This window comes from Xiphophorus couchianus, chromosome 23 (assembly GCF_001444195.1).
Source record: "Xiphophorus couchianus chromosome 23, X_couchianus-1.0, whole genome shotgun sequence".
NCBI lineage: Eukaryota > Metazoa > Chordata > Actinopteri > Cyprinodontiformes > Poeciliidae > Xiphophorus > Xiphophorus couchianus.
This window is the reverse complement of record NC_040250.1, coordinates 28529498-28545588: the sequence shown is the minus strand read 5'-3', so window position 1 is coordinate 28545588 and position 16091 is coordinate 28529498. Positions and strand designations below refer to the sequence as shown.

Here is a 16091-nt window from a genome sequence, read left to right as displayed (position 1 = left end):
TCAATACAAAATCAAAGGAATGTGTTGTAAGCACTTGAGCAATTCTATGTAAGACTGGGGTACTTGACCTTAAGTGAAAAGACAAAAGTGCATAGAGAAGGACATTCTGGAGAATGCGGGCATCGATCCCGCTACCTCTCACACGCTAAGCGAGCGCTCTACCACTTGAGCTAATTCCCCACACTGTTATTAAAAAAAGAATCAGAAAATCTCATTCAATACAAAATCAAAGGAGCTTGTTGTAAGCACTTGAGCAATTCTATGTAAGATTGGGGTACTTGACCTTGAGTCAAAAGACAAAGCTGCATAGAGAAGGACATTCTGGAGAATGCGGGCATCGATTCCGGTGCCTCTCACATGCAAAGCGAGCACTCTACCACTTGAGCTAATTCCCCACACACTCATAAAAAAAGGGATCAGAAAATCTCAGGACTTTAACTACGCTCCATTCCAACAAACATTGAAAGACTTCTGTACATAACTTGGTCATCTGCCCTTCAGTCCACCATAAAAGCAAAGGCGAGGTGGCCGAGTGGTTAAGGCGATGGACTACTAATCCATTGTGCAGAGCACGCGTGGGTTCAAATCCCATCCTCGTTGGATACTTTAATTTGGGAAATAATATCGCCTCAAAAGGTTGTCAACACTGTTGTCAGTGTTAGGGGTCTACTTTGCATAGTTTATAGAGGAATGTACACTGAATGTACACTTCCAGACAAGGCCACATTGCTTGTTCCTTTATTTCTTTCATCAAGTGTTATAATCTCAAGAAAAGAGAAAAGAAACCAAATTGTATAACATCTGTTGCGGCAACTTGTTCATGAGTATACACTCTTGAGGCATACCCCAGTACTTCATGAGATACTCTATCTTCATTTATGGGACAGATAAAAATCAGAAGTTTATAATGAATGACTTTCTGGAGAAGGTGGGCATCGATCCCGCTACCTCTCACATGCGAAGCGAGCGCTCTACCACTTGAGCTAATTCCCCACACTGTTACTAAAAAAAGAATCAGAAAATCTCATTCAATACAAAATCAAAGGAGCTTGTTGTAAGCACTTGAGCAATTCTATGTAAGATTGGGGTACTTGACCTTGAGTCAAAAGACAAAGCTGCATAGGGAAGGACATTCTGGAGAATGCGGGTATCGATCCCGCTACCTCTCACATGCTAAGCGAGCGCTCTACCACTTGAGCTAATTCCACACATTGTTACTAAAAGAAGAATCAGAAAATCTCAAAATTATCTGTATTTTTCATTCAATACAATATCAAAAGAGCTTGTTTTAAACCCATGAGCAATTATATGTAAGATTGGGGTACTTGACCTTGAGTCAAAAGACAAAGCTGCATAGAGAAGGACATTCTGGAGAATACGGGCATCGATCCCGCTACCTCTCACATGCTAAGCGAGCGCTCTACCACTTGAGCTAATTCCCCACACTGTTCCTAAAAATAGATTCAGAAAATGTCATTCAATACAAAATCAAAGGAATGTGTTGTAAGCACTTGAGCAATTCTATGTAAGATTGGGGTACTTGACCTTGAGTCAAAAGACAAAGCTGCATAGAGAAAGACATTCTGGAGAATGCGGGTATCGATCCCGCTACCTCTCACATGCTAAGCGAGCGCTCTACCACTTGAGCTAATTCCACACATTGTTACTAAAAAAAGAATCAGAAAATCTCAATATTATCAGTATTTTTCATTCAATACAATATCAAAAGAGCTTGTTTTAAACCCATGAGCAATTATATGTAAGATTGGGGTACTTGTTCTTAAGTGAAAAGACAAAGTTTTTGAGAAAGACATTCTGGAGAATGCGGGCATCGATCCCGCTACCTCTCACATGCAAAGCGAGCGCTCTACCACTTGAGCTAATACCCCACTCACTCACAAAATAAAGGATCAGAAAATCTCAGGACTTTAACTACGCTCCATTCCAACAAACATTGAAAGACTTCTGTACATAACTTGATCATCTGCCCTTCAGTCCACGATAAAAGCAAAGGCGAGGTGGCCGAGTGGTTAATGCGATGGACTGCTAATCCATTGTGCAGAGCACGCGTGGGTTCAAATCCCATCCTCTTCGGATACTTTAACTTGGGAAAAAATATTGCCTCAAAAGGATGACAACACTGTTGTCAGTGTTAGGGGTCTACTTTGTATAGTTTATAGAGGATTACCTGAATGTACACTTCCAGACAAGGCCACATTGCTTGTTCCTTTAATTCTTTCATCAAGTGTTATAGTCTCAAGAAAAGAGAAAAGAACCCAAATTGTATAACATCTGTTGCGGCAACTTGTTCATGAGTACAGACTCTTGAGGCATAACACAGTACTTCACGAGATACTCTATCTTCATTGATGGGACAGATAAAAATCAGAAGTGTATAATGAATGACTTTCTGGAGAATGTGGGCATCGATCCCACTACCTCTCACATGCGAAGCGAGCGCTCTACCACTTGAGCTAATTCCCCACACTGTTACTAAAAAAAGAATCAGAAAATCTCATTCAATACAATATCAAAGGAATGTGTTGTAAGCACTTGAGCAATTCTATGTAAGATTGGGGTACTTGACCTTAAGTGAAAAGACAAAAGTGCATAGAGAAGGACATTGTGGAGAATGCGGGCATCGATCCCGCTACCTCTCACATGCTAAGCGAGCGCTCCAACACTTGAGCTAATTCCCCACACTGTTACTAAAAAAAGAATCAGAAAATCTCAATATTATCAGTATTTTTCATTCAATACAATATCAAAAGAGCTTGTTTTAAACCCTTGAGCAATTATATGTAAGATTGGGGTACTTGTTCTTAAGTGAAAAGACAAAGTTTTTGAGAAAGACATTCTGGAGAATGCAGGCATCGATCCCGCTACCTCTCACATGCAAAGTGAGCTCTCTACCACTTGAGCTAATTCCCCACTCACTCACAAAAAAAAGGATCAGAAAATCTCAGGACTTTAACTACGGTCCATTCTAACAAACATTGAGCGAATTCTGTACATAACTTGATCATCTGCCCTTCAGTCCACGATAAAAGCAAAGGCGAGGTGGCCGAGTGGTTAAGGCGATGGACTGCTAATCCATTGTGCAGAGCACGCATGGGTTCAAATTCCATCCTTGTCGGATACTTTAATTTGGGAAATAATATGGCCTCAAAAGGTTGTCAACACTGTTGTCATTGTTAGGGGTCTACTTTGTATCATTTAAAGAGGATCACCTGGATGTACACTTCCAGACAAGGCCATATTGCTTGTTCCGTTAATTCTTTCATCAAGTGTTATAGTCTCAAGAAAAGAGAAAAGAACCCAAATTGTATAACATCTGTTGCAGCAACTTGTTCATGAGTATAGACTCTTGAGGCATACCACAGTACTTCACGAGATACTCTATCTTCATTGATGGGACAGATAAAAATCAGAAGTGTATAATGAATGACTTTCTGGAGAATGTGGGCATCGATCCCACTACCTCTCACATGCGAAGCGAGCGCTCCACCACTTGAGCTAATTCCCCACACTGTTCCTAAAAATAGATTCAGAAAATCTCATTCAATACAAAATCAAAGGAATGTGTTGTAAGCACTTGAGCAATTCTATGTAAGATTGGGGTACTTGACCTTAAGTGAAAAGACAAAAGTGCATAGAGAAGGACATTGTGGAGAATGCGGGCATCGATCCTGCTACCTCTCACATGCTAAGCGAGCGCTCCACCACTTGAGCTAATTCCCCACACTGTTCCTAATAAAAGAATCAGAAAATCTCAATATTATCAGTATTTTTTATTCAATACAATATCAAAAGAGCTTGTTTTAAACCCTTGAGCAATTATATGTAAGATTGGGGTACTTGTTCTTAAGTGAAAAGACAAAATTTTTGAGAAAGACATTCTGGAGAATGCGGGCATCGATCCCGCTACCTCTCACATGATAAGCGAACGCTCTACCACTTGAGCTAATTCCCCACACTGTTACTAAAAAAAGAATCAGAAAATCTCATTCAATACAAAATCAAAGGAGCTTGTTGTAAGCACTTGAGCAATTCTATGTAAGATTGGGGTACTTGACCTTGAGTCAAAAGACAAAGCTGCATAGAGAAAGACATTCTGGAGAATGCGGGTATCGATCCCGCTACCTCTCACATGCTAAGCGAGCGCTCTACCACTTGAGCTAATTCCCCACACTGTTACTAAAAAAAGAATCAGAAAATCTCATTCAATACAAAATCAAAGGAGCTTGTTGTAAGCACTTGAGCAATTCTATGTAAGATTGGGGTACTTGACCTTGAGTCAAAAGACAAAGCTGCATAGAGAAAGACATTCTGGAGAATGCGGGTATCGATCCCGCTACCTCTCACATGCTAAGCGAGCGCTCTACCACTTGAGCTAATTCCACACATTGTTACTAAAAAAAGAATCAGAAAATCTCAATATTATCAGTATTTTTCATTCAATACAATATCAAAAAAACTTGTTTTAAACCCATGAGCAATTATATGTAAGATTGGGGTACTTGTTCTTAAGTGAAAAGACAAAGTTTTTGAGAAAGACATTCTGGAGAATGCGGGCATCGATCCCGCTACCTCTCACATGCAAAGCGAGCGCTCTACCACTTGAGCTAATACCCCACTCACTCACAAAATAAAGGATCAGAAAATCTCAGGACTTTAACTACGCTCCATTCCAACAAACATTGAAAGACTTCTGTACATAACTTGATCATCTGCCCTTCAGTCTACGATAAAAGCAAAGGCGAGGTGGCCGAGTGGTTAAGGCGATGGACTGCTAATCCATTGTGCAGAGCACGCGTGGGTTCAAATCCCATCCTTGTCGGATACTTTAACTTGGGAAATAATATGGCCTCAAAAGGTTGTCAACACTGTTGTCAGTGTTAGGGGTCTACTTTGTATCATTTAAAGAGGATCACCTGGATGTACACTTACAGACAAGGCCACATTGCCTGTTCCTTTAATTCTTTCATCAAGTGTTATAGTCTCAAGAAAAGAGAAAAGAACCCAAATTGTATAACATCTGTTGCGGCAACTTGTTCATGAGTATAGACTCTTGAGGCATAACACAGTACTTCACGAGATACTCTATCTTCATTAATGGGACAGATAAAAATCAGAAGTGTTTAATGAATGACTTTCTGGGGAATGTGGGCATAGATCCCACTACCTCTCACATGCGAAGCGAGCGCTCTACCACTTGAGCTAATTCCCCACACTGTTACTAAAAAAAGAATCAGAAAATCTCATTCAATACAATATCAAAGGAATGTGTTGTAAGCACTTGAGCAATTCTATGTAAGATTGGGGTACTTGACCTTAAGTGAAAAGACAAAAGTGCATAGAGAAGGACATTGTGGAGAATGCGGGCATCGATCCCGCTACCTCTCACATGCTAAGCGAGCGCTCCAACACTTGAGCTAATTCCCCACACTGTTACTAAAAAAAGAATCAGAAAATCTCAATATTATCAGTATTTTTCATTCAATACAATATCAAAAGAGCTTGTTTTAAACCCTTGAGCAATTATATGTAAGATTGGGGTACTTGTTCTTAAGTGAAAAGACAAAGTTTTTGAGAAAGACATTCTGGAGAATGCAGGCATCGATCCCGCTACCTCTCACATGCAAAGTGAGCTCTCTACCACTTGAGCTAATTCCCCACTCACTCACAAAAAAAAGGATCAGAAAATCTCAGGACTTTAACTACGGTCCATTCTAACAAACATTGAGCGAATTCTGTACATAACTTGATCATCTGCCCTTCAGTCCACGATAAAAGCAAAGGCGAGGTGGCCGAGTGGTTAAGGCGATGGACTGCTAATCCATTGTGCAGAGCACGCATGGGTTCAAATTCCATCCTTGTCGGATACTTTAATTTGGGAAATAATATGGCCTCAAAAGGTTGTCAACACTGTTGTCATTGTTAGGGGTCTACTTTGTATCATTTAAAGAGGATCACCTGGATGTACACTTCCAGACAAGGCCATATTGCTTGTTCCGTTAATTCTTTCATCAAGTGTTATAGTCTCAAGAAAAGAGAAAAGAACCCAAATTGTATAACATCTGTTGCAGCAACTTGTTCATGAGTATAGACTCTTGAGGCATACCACAGTACTTCACGAGATACTCTATCTTCATTGATGGGACAGATAAAAATCAGAAGTGTATAATGAATGACTTTCTGGAGAATGTGGGCATCGATCCCACTACCTCTCACATGCGAAGCGAGCGCTCTACCACTTGAGCTAATTCCCCACACTGTTCCTAAAAATAGATTCAGAAAATCTCATTCAATACAAAATCAAAGGAATGTGTTGTAAGCACTTGAGCAATTCTATGTAAGATTGGGGTACTTGACCTTAAGTGAAAAGACAAAAGTGCATAGAGAAGGACATTGTGGAGAATGCGGGCATCGATCCTGCTACCTCTCACATGCTAAGCGAGCGCTCCACCACTTGAGCTAATTCCCCACACTGTTCCTAAAAAAAGAATCAGAAAATCTCAATATTATCAGTATTTTTTATTCAATACAATATCAAAAGAGCTTGTTTTAAACCCTTGAGCAATTATATGTAAGATTGGGGTACTTGTTCTTAAGTGAAAAGACAAAATTTTTGAGAAAGACATTCTGGAGAATGCGGGCATCGATCCCGCTACCTCTCACATGATAAGCGAACGCTCTACCACTTGAGCTAATTCCCCACACTGTTACTAAAAAAAGAATCAGAAAATCTCATTCAATACAAAATCAAAGGAGCTTGTTGTAAGCACTTGAGCAATTCTATGTAAGATTGGGGTACTTGACCTTGAGTCAAAAGACAAAGCTGCATAGAGAAAGACATTCTGGAGAATGCGGGTATCGATCCCGCTACCTCTCACATGCTAAGCGAGCGCTCTACCACTTGAGCTAATTCCCCACACTGTTACTAAAAAAAGAATCAGAAAATCTCATTCAATACAAAATCAAAGGAGCTTGTTGTAAGCACTTGAGCAATTCTATGTAAGATTGGGGTACTTGACCTTGAGTCAAAAGACAAAGCTGCATAGAGAAGGACATTGTGGAGAATGCGGGTATCGATCCCGCTACCTCTCACATGCTAAGCGAGCGCTCTACCACTTGAGCTATATCCCCACATTGTTACTAAAAAAAGAATCAGAAAATCTCAATATTATCAGTATTTTTCATTCAATACAATATCAAAAGAGCTTGTTTTAAACCCTTGAGCAATTATATGTAAGATTGGGGTACTTGTTCTTAAGTGAAAAAACAAAGTTTTTGAGAAAGACATTCTGGAGAATGCGGGCATCGATCCCGCTACCTCTCACATGCAAAGCGAGCGCTCTACCACTTGAGCTAATACCCCACTCACTCACAAAAAAAAGGATCAGAAAATCTCAGGACTTTAACTACGGTCCATTCCAACAAACATTGAGAGAATTCTGTACATAACTTGATCATCTGCCCTTCAGTCCACGATAAAAGCAAAGGCGAGGTGTCCGAGTGGTTAAGGCGATGGACTGCTAATCCATTGTGCAGAGCACGCATGGTTTCAAATCCCATCCTTGTCGGATACTTTAATTTGGGAAATAATATGGCCTCAAAAGGTTGTCAACACTGTTGTCATTGTTAGGGGTCTACTTTGTATCATTTAAAGAGGATCACCTGGATGTACACTTCCAGACAAGGCCATATTGCTTGTTCCGTTAATTCTTTCATCAAGTGTTATAGTCTCAAGAAAAGAGAAAAGAACCCAAATTGTATAACATCTGTTGCGGCAACTTGTTCATGAGTATAGACTCTTGAGGCATACCACAGTACTTCACGAGATACTCTATCTTCATTTATGGGACAGATAAAAATCAGAAGTGTATAATGAATAACTTTCTGGAGAATGTGGGCATCGATCCCACTACCGCTCACATGCTAAGCGTGCGCTCTACCACTTGAGCTAATTCCCCACACTGTTACTAAAAAAAGAATCAGAAAATCTCATTCAATACAAAATCAAAGGAGCTTGTTGTAAGCACTTGAGCAATTCTATGTAAGATTGGGGTACTTGACCTTGAGTCAAAAGACAAAGCTGCATAGAGAAGGACATTCTGGAGAACGCGGGCATCGATCCCGCTACCTCTCACATGCTAAGCGAGCGCTCCAACACTTGAGCTAATTCCCCACACTCTTACTAAAAAAAGAATCAGAAAATCTCAATATTATCAGTATTTTTCATTCAATACAATATCAAAAGAGCTTGTTTTAAACCCTTGAGCAATTATATGTAAGATTGGGGTACTTGTTCTTAAGTGAAAAGACAAAGTTTTTGAGAAAGACATTCTGGAGAATGCAGGCATCGATCCCGCTACCTCTCACATGCAAAGTGAGCTCTCTACCACTTGAGCTAATTCCCCACTCACTCACAAAAAAAAGGATCAGAAAATCTCAGGACTTTAACTACGGTCCATTCTAACAAACATTGAGAGAATTCTGTACATAACTTGATCATCTGCCCTTCAGTCCACGATAAAAGCAAAGGCGAGGTGGCCGAGTGGTTAAGGCGATGGACTGCTAATCCATTGTGCAGAGCACGCATGGGTTCAAATTCCATCCTTGTCGGACACTTTAATTTGGGAAATAATATGGCCTCAAAAGGTTGTCAACACTGTTGTCATTGTTAGGGGTCTACTTTGTATCATTTAAAGAGGATCACCTGGATGTACACTTCCAGACAAGGCCATATTGCTTGTTCCGTTAATTCTTTCATCAAGTGTTATAGTCTCAAGAAAAGAGAAAAGAACCCAAATTGTATAACATCTGTTGCAGCAACTTGTTCATGAGTATAGACTCTTGAGGCATAACACAGTACTTCACGAGATACTCTAGCTTCATTGATGGGACAGATAAAAATCAGAAGTGTATAATGAATGACTTTCTGGAGAATGTGGGCATCGATCCCACTACCTCTCACATGCGAAGCGAGCGCTCTACCACTTGAGCTAATTCCCCACACTGTTCCTAAAAATAGATTCAGAAAATCTCATTCAATACAAAATCAAAGGAATGTGTTGTAAGCACTTGAGCAATTCTATGTAAGATTGGGGTACTTGACCTTAAGTGAAAAGACAAAAGTGCATAGAGAAGGACATTGTGGAGAATGCGGGCATCGATCCTGCTACCTCTCACATGCTAAGCGAGCGCTCCACCACTTGAGCTAATTCCCCACACTGTTACTAAAAAAAGAATCAGAAAATCTCATTCAATACAAAATCAAAGGAGCTTGTTGTAAGCACTTGAGCAATTCTATGTAAGATTGGGGTACTTGACCTTGAGTCAAAAGACAAAGCTGCATAGAGAAGGACATTCTGGAGAATGCGGGTATCGATCCCGCTACCTCTCACATGCTAAGCGAGCGCTCCAACACTTGAGCTAATTCCCCACACTGTTACTAAAAAAAGAATCAGAAAATCTCAATATTATCAGTATTTTTCATTCAATACAATATCAAAAGAGCTTGTTTTAAACCCTTGAGCAATTATATGTAAGATTGGGGTACTTGTTCTTAAGTGAAAAGACAAAGTTTTTGAGAAAGACATTCTGGAGAATGCAGGCATCGATCCCGCTACCTCTCACATGCAAAGTGAGCTCTCTACCACTTGAGCTAATTCCCCACTCACTCACAAAAAAAAGGATCAGAAAATCTCAGGACTTTAACTACGGTCCATTCTAACAAACATTGAGCGAATTCTGTACATAACTTGATCATCTGCCCTTCAGTCCACGATAAAAGCAAAGGCGAGGTGGCCGAGTGGTTAAGGCGATGGACTGCTAATCCATTGTGCAGAGCACGCATGGGTTCAAATTCCATCCTTGTCGGATACTTTAATTTGGGAAATAATATGGCCTCAAAAGGTTGTCAACACTGTTGTCATTGTTAGGGGTCTACTTTGTATCATTTAAAGAGGATCACCTGGATGTACACTTCCAGACAAGGCCATATTGCTTGTTCCGTTAATTCTTTCATCAAGTGTTATAGTCTCAAGAAAAGAGAAAAGAACCCAAATTGTATAACATCTGTTGCAGCAACTTGTTCATGAGTATAGACTCTTGAGGCATACCACAGTACTTCACGAGATACTCTATCTTCATTGATGGGACAGATAAAAATCAGAAGTGTATAATGAATGACTTTCTGGAGAATGTGGGCATCGATCCCACTACCTCTCACATGCGAAGCGAGCGCTCTACCACTTGAGCTAATTCCCCACACTGTTCCTAAAAATAGATTCAGAAAATCTCATTCAATACAAAATCAAAGGAATGTGTTGTAAGCACTTGAGCAATTCTATGTAAGATTGGGGTACTTGACCTTAAGTGAAAAGACAAAAGTGCATAGAGAAGGACATTGTGGAGAATGCGGGCATCGATCCTGCTACCTCTCACATGCTAAGCGAGCGCTCCACCACTTGAGCTAATTCCCCACACTGTTCCTAAAAAAAGAATCAGAAAATCTCAATATTATCAGTATTTTTTATTCAATACAATATCAAAAGAGCTTGTTTTAAACCCTTGAGCAATTATATGTAAGATTGGGGTACTTGTTCTTAAGTGAAAAGACAAAATTTTTGAGAAAGACATTCTGGAGAATGCGGGCATCGATCCCGCTACCTCTCACATGATAAGCGAACGCTCTACCACTTGAGCTAATTCCCCACACTGTTACTAAAAAAAGAATCAGAAAATCTCATTCAATACAAAATCAAAGGAGCTTGTTGTAAGCACTTGAGCAATTCTATGTAAGATTGGGGTACTTGACCTTGAGTCAAAAGACAAAGCTGCATAGAGAAAGACATTCTGGAGAATGCGGGTATCGATCCCGCTACCTCTCACATGCTAAGCGAGCGCTCTACCACTTGAGCTAATTCCCCACACTGTTACTAAAAAAAGAATCAGAAAATCTCATTCAATACAAAATCAAAGGAGCTTGTTGTAAGCACTTGAGCAATTCTATGTAAGATTGGGGTACTTGACCTTGAGTCAAAAGACAAAGCTGCATAGAGAAGGACATTGTGGAGAATGCGGGTATCGATCCCGCTACCTCTCACATGCTAAGCGAGCGCTCTACCACTTGAGCTATATCCCCACATTGTTACTAAAAAAAGAATCAGAAAATCTCAATATTATCAGTATTTTTCATTCAATACAATATCAAAAGAGCTTGTTTTAAACCCTTGAGCAATTATATGTAAGATTGGGGTACTTGTTCTTAAGTGAAAAAACAAAGTTTTTGAGAAAGACATTCTGGAGAATGCGTGCATCGATCCCGCTACCTCTCACATGCAAAGCGAGCGCTCTACCACTTGAGCTAATACCCCACTCACTCACAAAAAAAAGGATCAGAAAATCTCAGGACTTTAACTACGGTCCATTCCAACAAACATTGAGAGAATTCTGTACATAACTTGATCATCTGCCCTTCAGTCCACGATAAAAGCAAAGGCGAGGTGTCCGAGTGGTTAAGGCGATGGACTGCTAATCCATTGTGCAGAGCACGCATGGTTTCAAATCCCATCCTTGTCGGATACTTTAATTTGGGAAATAATATGGCCTCAAAAGGTTGTCAACACTGTTGTCATTGTTAGGGGTCTACTTTGTATCATTTAAAGAGGATCACCTGGATGTACACTTCCAGACAAGGCCATATTGCTTGTTCCGTTAATTCTTTCATCAAGTGTTATAGTCTCAAGAAAAGAGAAAAGAACCCAAATTGTATAACATCTGTTGCGGCAACTTGTTCATGAGTATAGACTCTTGAGGCATACCACAGTACTTCACGAGATACTCTATCTTCATTTATGGGACAGATAAAAATCAGAAGTGTATAATGAATAACTTTCTGGAGAATGTGGGCATCGATCCCACTACCGCTCACATGCTAAGCGTGCGCTCTACCACTTGAGCTAATTCCCCACACTGTTACTAAAAAAAGAATCAGAAAATCTCATTCAATACAAAATCAAAGGAGCTTGTTGTAAGCACTTGAGCAATTCTATGTAAGATTGGGGTACTTGACCTTGAGTCAAAAGACAAAGCTGCATAGAGAAGGACATTCTGGAGAACGCGGGCATCGATCCCGCTACCTCTCACATGCTAAGCGAGCGCTCCAACACTTGAGCTAATTCCCCACACTCTTACTAAAAAAAGAATCAGAAAATCTCAATATTATCAGTATTTTTCATTCAATACAATATCAAAAGAGCTTGTTTTAAACCCTTGAGCAATTATATGTAAGATTGGGGTACTTGTTCTTAAGTGAAAAGACAAAGTTTTTGAGAAAGACATTCTGGAGAATGCAGGCATCGATCCCGCTACCTCTCACATGCAAAGTGAGCTCTCTACCACTTGAGCTAATTCCCCACTCACTCACAAAAAAAAGGATCAGAAAATCTCAGGACTTTAACTACGGTCCATTCTAACAAACATTGAGAGAATTCTGTACATAACTTGATCATCTGCCCTTCAGTCCACGATAAAAGCAAAGGCGAGGTGGCCGAGTGGTTAAGGCGATGGACTGCTAATCCATTGTGCAGAGCACGCATGGGTTCAAATTCCATCCTTGTCGGACACTTTAATTTGGGAAATAATATGGCCTCAAAAGGTTGTCAACACTGTTGTCATTGTTAGGGGTCTACTTTGTATCATTTAAAGAGGATCACCTGGATGTACACTTCCAGACAAGGCCATATTGCTTGTTCCGTTAATTCTTTCATCAAGTGTTATAGTCTCAAGAAAAGAGAAAAGAACCCAAATTGTATAACATCTGTTGCAGCAACTTGTTCATGAGTATAGACTCTTGAGGCATAACACAGTACTTCACGAGATACTCTAGCTTCATTGATGGGACAGATAAAAATCAGAAGTGTATAATGAATGACTTTCTGGAGAATGTGGGCATCGATCCCACTACCTCTCACATGCGAAGCGAGCGCTCTACCACTTGAGCTAATTCCCCACACTGTTCCTAAAAATAGATTCAGAAAATCTCATTCAATACAAAATCAAAGGAATGTGTTGTAAGCACTTGAGCAATTCTATGTAAGATTGGGGTACTTGACCTTAAGTGAAAAGACAAAAGTGCATAGAGAAGGACATTGTGGAGAATGCGGGCATCGATCCTGCTACCTCTCACATGCTAAGCGAGCGCTCCACCACTTGAGCTAATTCCCCACACTGTTACTAAAAAAAGAATCAGAAAATCTCATTCAATACAAAATCAAAGGAGCTTGTTGTAAGCACTTGAGCAATTCTATGTAAGATTGGGGTACTTGACCTTGAGTCAAAAGACAAAGCTGCATAGAGAAGGACATTCTGGAGAATGCGGGTATCGATCCCGCTACCTCTCACATGCTAAGCGAGCGCTCCACCACTTGAGCTAATTCCCCACACTGTTACTAAAAAAAGAATCAGAAAATCTCATTCAATACAAAATCAAAGGAGCTTGTTGTAAGCACTTGAGCAATTCTATGTAAGATTGGGGTACTTGACCTTGAGTCAAAAGACAAAGCTGCATAGAGAAGGACATTCTGGAGAATGCGGGTATCGATCCCGCTACCTCTCACATGCTAAGCGAGCGCTCTACCACTTGAGCTATATCCCCACATTGTTACTAAAAAAAGAATCAGAAAATCTCAATATTATCAGTATTTTTCATTCAATACAATATCAAAAGAGCTTGTTTTAAACCCTTGAGCAATTATATGTAAGATTGGGGTACTTGTTCTTAAGTGAAAAGACAAAGTTTTTGAGAAAGACATTCTGGAGAATGTCTTTCTCAAAGCCACTTGAGCTAATACCCCACTCACTCACAAAAAAAAGGATCAGAAAATCTCAGGACTTTAACTACGGTCCATTCCAACAAACATTGAGAGAATTCTGTACATAACTTGATCATCTGCCCTTCAGTCCACGATAAAAGCAAAGGCGAGGTGTCCGAGTGGTTAAGGCGATGGACTGCTAATCCATTGTGCAGAGCACGCATGGTTTCAAATCCCATCCTTGTCGGATACTTTAATTTGGGAAATAATATGGCCTCAAAAGGTTGTCAACACTGTTGTCATTGTTAGGGGTCTACTTTGTATCATTTAAAGAGGATCACCTGGATGTACACTTCCAGACAAGGCCATATTGCTTGTTCCGTTAATTCTTTCATCAAGTGTTATAGTCTCAAGAAAAGAGAAAAGAACCCAAATTGTATAACATCTGTTGCGGCAACTTGTTCATGAGTATAGACTCTTGAGGCATACCACAGTACTTCACGAGATACTCTATCTTCATTTATGGGACAGATAAAAATCAGAAGTGTATAATGAATAACTTTCTGGAGAATGTGGGTATCGCTACCTCTCACATGCTAAGCAAGCGCTCCACCACTTGAGCTAATTCCCCACACTGTTCCTAAAAAAAGAATCAGAAAATCTCAATATTATCAGTATTTTTTATTCAATACAATATCAAAAGAGCTTGTTTTAAACCCTTGAGCAATTATACAATATCAAAAGAGCTTGTTTTAAACCCTTGAGCAATTATAAAGACAAAAATTTTGAGAAAGACATTCTGGAGAATGCGGGCATCGATCCCGCTACCTCTCACATGATAAGCGAACGCTCTACCACTTGAGCTAATTCCCCACACTGTTACTAAAAAAAGAATCAGAAAATCTCATTCAATACAAAATCAAAGGAGCTTGTTGTAAGCACTTGAGCAATTCTATGTAAGATTGGGGTACTTGACCTTGAGTCAAAAGACAAAGCTGCATAGAGAAAGACATTCTGGAGAATGCGGGTATCGATCCCGCTACCTCTCACATGCTAAGCGAGCGCTCCAACACTTGAGCTAATTCCCCACACTGTTACTAAAAAAAGAATCAGAAAATCTCAATATTATCAGTATTTTTCATTCAATACAATATCAAAAGAGCTTGTTTTAAACCCTTGAGCAATTATATGTAAGATTGGGGTACTTGTTCTTAAGTGAAAAGACAAAATTTTTGAGAAAGACATTCTGGAGAATGCGGGCATCGATCCCGCTACCTCTCACATGCTAAGCGAACGCTCTACCACTTGAGCTAATTCCCCACATTGTTACTAAAAAAAGAATCAGAAAATCTCAATATTATCAGTATTTTTCATTCAATAGAAAATCAAAAGAGCTTGTTTTAAACCCTTGAGCAATTCTAGGCCAGATTGGGATACTTGATCTTAATTGAAAAGACAAAGTTGCTGAGAAGGACATTCTGGAGAATGCCGGTATCGATCCCGGTAACTCTCACATGCAAATCGAGCACTCTACCACTTGAGCTAACTCCTCACACTCTCACAAAAAAAAAGGATCAAAAGATCTCAGGACTTTAACTTGGGTGCATTCCAACAAACATTGAAAGACTTCTGAGCAAAACTTGATCATTTCTCCTTCACTGTGTGATAAAAGCAAAGACCAGGTGTCCGAGATGGACTACTAATTCGTTTAAGCACGCGTGGGTTCAAATCCCATCCACGTCGGATACTTTAGTTTGGGAAATAATGTGGCCTCAAACAGCTGACAATGGTCAGTTGTCAGTGGACAACTGCTCTCCTTATGCATTGCTATGGTCAGGCCCCAATAATATACTTATGACAAATCACTTTCCAAATCTATCACAATGATTTTTTTCATGTAAAGAATTCTTTTACACAACCATTTGATTATATTAATATTTTTATTCCCCGCTGATGACAGCAGTTTCAGCTTAGATCACAACCGGCTCTGAAGTGAACGATCATCTTGGAAATAAGACAAAATATGACATTGCTAGAACATCTAAAACTAGTCGCCACTTCCCACATGCTGAGCCTTAATTGTCTCTTAATAGAACATGGAAATGGGATAATTTCAGTATAATGTGGATGTAAAAGTTACTTAATACAACTGTTATCAGTTAGAATGGATCTAATTGTAAGCAGGTGGTTTGATTTTGACCTGTTGGACATTTTGTCACTGTAAAAATGAACTCAATTGAACTAAACTGACCAATGCAACCTGTCATG

At 39.8% G+C, this 16091-nt stretch overlaps 36 non-coding genes across 36 annotated transcripts; 11 read left to right on the top strand and 25 right to left on the bottom strand.

Moving 5' to 3' along the window:
• Positions 1-107: 107 nt before the first annotated feature.
• trnaa-agc (transfer RNA alanine (anticodon AGC)) lies at positions 108-180 on the bottom strand. Its single transcript has one exon. It is a non-coding gene; the product is annotated as a tRNA-Ala (tRNA).
• A 338-nt stretch (positions 181-518) lies between these two features.
• On the top strand, positions 519-600 carry trnas-acu (transfer RNA serine (anticodon ACU)). The gene has a single exon. It is a non-coding gene; the product is annotated as a tRNA-Ser (tRNA).
• A 535-nt stretch (positions 601-1135) lies between these two features.
• On the bottom strand, positions 1136-1208 carry trnaa-agc (transfer RNA alanine (anticodon AGC)). Its single transcript has one exon. It is a non-coding gene; the product is annotated as a tRNA-Ala (tRNA).
• A 161-nt stretch (positions 1209-1369) lies between these two features.
• Positions 1370-1442, bottom strand: trnaa-agc (transfer RNA alanine (anticodon AGC)). The gene has a single exon. It is a non-coding gene; the product is annotated as a tRNA-Ala (tRNA).
• Positions 1443-1584: 142 nt separating this feature from the next.
• On the bottom strand, positions 1585-1657 carry trnaa-agc (transfer RNA alanine (anticodon AGC)). Its single transcript has one exon. It is a non-coding gene; the product is annotated as a tRNA-Ala (tRNA).
• A 159-nt stretch (positions 1658-1816) lies between these two features.
• trnaa-ugc (transfer RNA alanine (anticodon UGC)) lies at positions 1817-1889 on the bottom strand. The gene has a single exon. It is a non-coding gene; the product is annotated as a tRNA-Ala (tRNA).
• Positions 1890-2012: 123 nt separating this feature from the next.
• trnas-gcu (transfer RNA serine (anticodon GCU)) lies at positions 2013-2094 on the top strand. Its single transcript has one exon. It is a non-coding gene; the product is annotated as a tRNA-Ser (tRNA).
• Positions 2095-2411: 317 nt separating this feature from the next.
• Positions 2412-2484, bottom strand: trnaa-cgc (transfer RNA alanine (anticodon CGC)). The gene has a single exon. It is a non-coding gene; the product is annotated as a tRNA-Ala (tRNA).
• A 570-nt stretch (positions 2485-3054) lies between these two features.
• On the top strand, positions 3055-3136 carry trnas-gcu (transfer RNA serine (anticodon GCU)). Its single transcript has one exon. It is a non-coding gene; the product is annotated as a tRNA-Ser (tRNA).
• Positions 3137-3900: 764 nt separating this feature from the next.
• Positions 3901-3973, bottom strand: trnad-auc (transfer RNA aspartic acid (anticodon AUC)). Its single transcript has one exon. It is a non-coding gene; the product is annotated as a tRNA-Asp (tRNA).
• A 142-nt stretch (positions 3974-4115) lies between these two features.
• trnaa-agc (transfer RNA alanine (anticodon AGC)) lies at positions 4116-4188 on the bottom strand. The gene has a single exon. It is a non-coding gene; the product is annotated as a tRNA-Ala (tRNA).
• A 142-nt stretch (positions 4189-4330) lies between these two features.
• trnaa-agc (transfer RNA alanine (anticodon AGC)) lies at positions 4331-4403 on the bottom strand. Its single transcript has one exon. It is a non-coding gene; the product is annotated as a tRNA-Ala (tRNA).
• Positions 4404-4562: 159 nt separating this feature from the next.
• On the bottom strand, positions 4563-4635 carry trnaa-ugc (transfer RNA alanine (anticodon UGC)). The gene has a single exon. It is a non-coding gene; the product is annotated as a tRNA-Ala (tRNA).
• A 123-nt stretch (positions 4636-4758) lies between these two features.
• On the top strand, positions 4759-4840 carry trnas-gcu (transfer RNA serine (anticodon GCU)). Its single transcript has one exon. It is a non-coding gene; the product is annotated as a tRNA-Ser (tRNA).
• Positions 4841-5800: 960 nt separating this feature from the next.
• trnas-gcu (transfer RNA serine (anticodon GCU)) lies at positions 5801-5882 on the top strand. The gene has a single exon. It is a non-coding gene; the product is annotated as a tRNA-Ser (tRNA).
• Positions 5883-6199: 317 nt separating this feature from the next.
• On the bottom strand, positions 6200-6272 carry trnaa-cgc (transfer RNA alanine (anticodon CGC)). Its single transcript has one exon. It is a non-coding gene; the product is annotated as a tRNA-Ala (tRNA).
• A 374-nt stretch (positions 6273-6646) lies between these two features.
• trnad-auc (transfer RNA aspartic acid (anticodon AUC)) lies at positions 6647-6719 on the bottom strand. Its single transcript has one exon. It is a non-coding gene; the product is annotated as a tRNA-Asp (tRNA).
• A 142-nt stretch (positions 6720-6861) lies between these two features.
• trnaa-agc (transfer RNA alanine (anticodon AGC)) lies at positions 6862-6934 on the bottom strand. Its single transcript has one exon. It is a non-coding gene; the product is annotated as a tRNA-Ala (tRNA).
• Positions 6935-7076: 142 nt separating this feature from the next.
• On the bottom strand, positions 7077-7149 carry trnaa-agc (transfer RNA alanine (anticodon AGC)). The gene has a single exon. It is a non-coding gene; the product is annotated as a tRNA-Ala (tRNA).
• A 159-nt stretch (positions 7150-7308) lies between these two features.
• trnaa-ugc (transfer RNA alanine (anticodon UGC)) lies at positions 7309-7381 on the bottom strand. The gene has a single exon. It is a non-coding gene; the product is annotated as a tRNA-Ala (tRNA).
• Positions 7382-7504: 123 nt separating this feature from the next.
• On the top strand, positions 7505-7586 carry trnas-gcu (transfer RNA serine (anticodon GCU)). The gene has a single exon. It is a non-coding gene; the product is annotated as a tRNA-Ser (tRNA).
• Positions 7587-8546: 960 nt separating this feature from the next.
• On the top strand, positions 8547-8628 carry trnas-gcu (transfer RNA serine (anticodon GCU)). Its single transcript has one exon. It is a non-coding gene; the product is annotated as a tRNA-Ser (tRNA).
• A 317-nt stretch (positions 8629-8945) lies between these two features.
• On the bottom strand, positions 8946-9018 carry trnaa-cgc (transfer RNA alanine (anticodon CGC)). The gene has a single exon. It is a non-coding gene; the product is annotated as a tRNA-Ala (tRNA).
• A 785-nt stretch (positions 9019-9803) lies between these two features.
• On the top strand, positions 9804-9885 carry trnas-gcu (transfer RNA serine (anticodon GCU)). The gene has a single exon. It is a non-coding gene; the product is annotated as a tRNA-Ser (tRNA).
• A 317-nt stretch (positions 9886-10202) lies between these two features.
• On the bottom strand, positions 10203-10275 carry trnaa-cgc (transfer RNA alanine (anticodon CGC)). The gene has a single exon. It is a non-coding gene; the product is annotated as a tRNA-Ala (tRNA).
• A 374-nt stretch (positions 10276-10649) lies between these two features.
• trnad-auc (transfer RNA aspartic acid (anticodon AUC)) lies at positions 10650-10722 on the bottom strand. The gene has a single exon. It is a non-coding gene; the product is annotated as a tRNA-Asp (tRNA).
• Positions 10723-10864: 142 nt separating this feature from the next.
• Positions 10865-10937, bottom strand: trnaa-agc (transfer RNA alanine (anticodon AGC)). Its single transcript has one exon. It is a non-coding gene; the product is annotated as a tRNA-Ala (tRNA).
• Positions 10938-11079: 142 nt separating this feature from the next.
• trnaa-agc (transfer RNA alanine (anticodon AGC)) lies at positions 11080-11152 on the bottom strand. Its single transcript has one exon. It is a non-coding gene; the product is annotated as a tRNA-Ala (tRNA).
• Positions 11153-11507: 355 nt separating this feature from the next.
• Positions 11508-11589, top strand: trnas-gcu (transfer RNA serine (anticodon GCU)). Its single transcript has one exon. It is a non-coding gene; the product is annotated as a tRNA-Ser (tRNA).
• Positions 11590-12549: 960 nt separating this feature from the next.
• trnas-gcu (transfer RNA serine (anticodon GCU)) lies at positions 12550-12631 on the top strand. The gene has a single exon. It is a non-coding gene; the product is annotated as a tRNA-Ser (tRNA).
• Positions 12632-12948: 317 nt separating this feature from the next.
• Positions 12949-13021, bottom strand: trnaa-cgc (transfer RNA alanine (anticodon CGC)). Its single transcript has one exon. It is a non-coding gene; the product is annotated as a tRNA-Ala (tRNA).
• A 357-nt stretch (positions 13022-13378) lies between these two features.
• trnaa-agc (transfer RNA alanine (anticodon AGC)) lies at positions 13379-13451 on the bottom strand. The gene has a single exon. It is a non-coding gene; the product is annotated as a tRNA-Ala (tRNA).
• A 142-nt stretch (positions 13452-13593) lies between these two features.
• Positions 13594-13666, bottom strand: trnaa-agc (transfer RNA alanine (anticodon AGC)). Its single transcript has one exon. It is a non-coding gene; the product is annotated as a tRNA-Ala (tRNA).
• Positions 13667-13988: 322 nt separating this feature from the next.
• trnas-gcu (transfer RNA serine (anticodon GCU)) lies at positions 13989-14070 on the top strand. The gene has a single exon. It is a non-coding gene; the product is annotated as a tRNA-Ser (tRNA).
• Positions 14071-14623: 553 nt separating this feature from the next.
• Positions 14624-14696, bottom strand: trnad-auc (transfer RNA aspartic acid (anticodon AUC)). Its single transcript has one exon. It is a non-coding gene; the product is annotated as a tRNA-Asp (tRNA).
• Positions 14697-15070: 374 nt separating this feature from the next.
• Positions 15071-15143, bottom strand: trnaa-agc (transfer RNA alanine (anticodon AGC)). The gene has a single exon. It is a non-coding gene; the product is annotated as a tRNA-Ala (tRNA).
• Between the last annotated feature and the right edge of the window lie 948 nt (positions 15144-16091).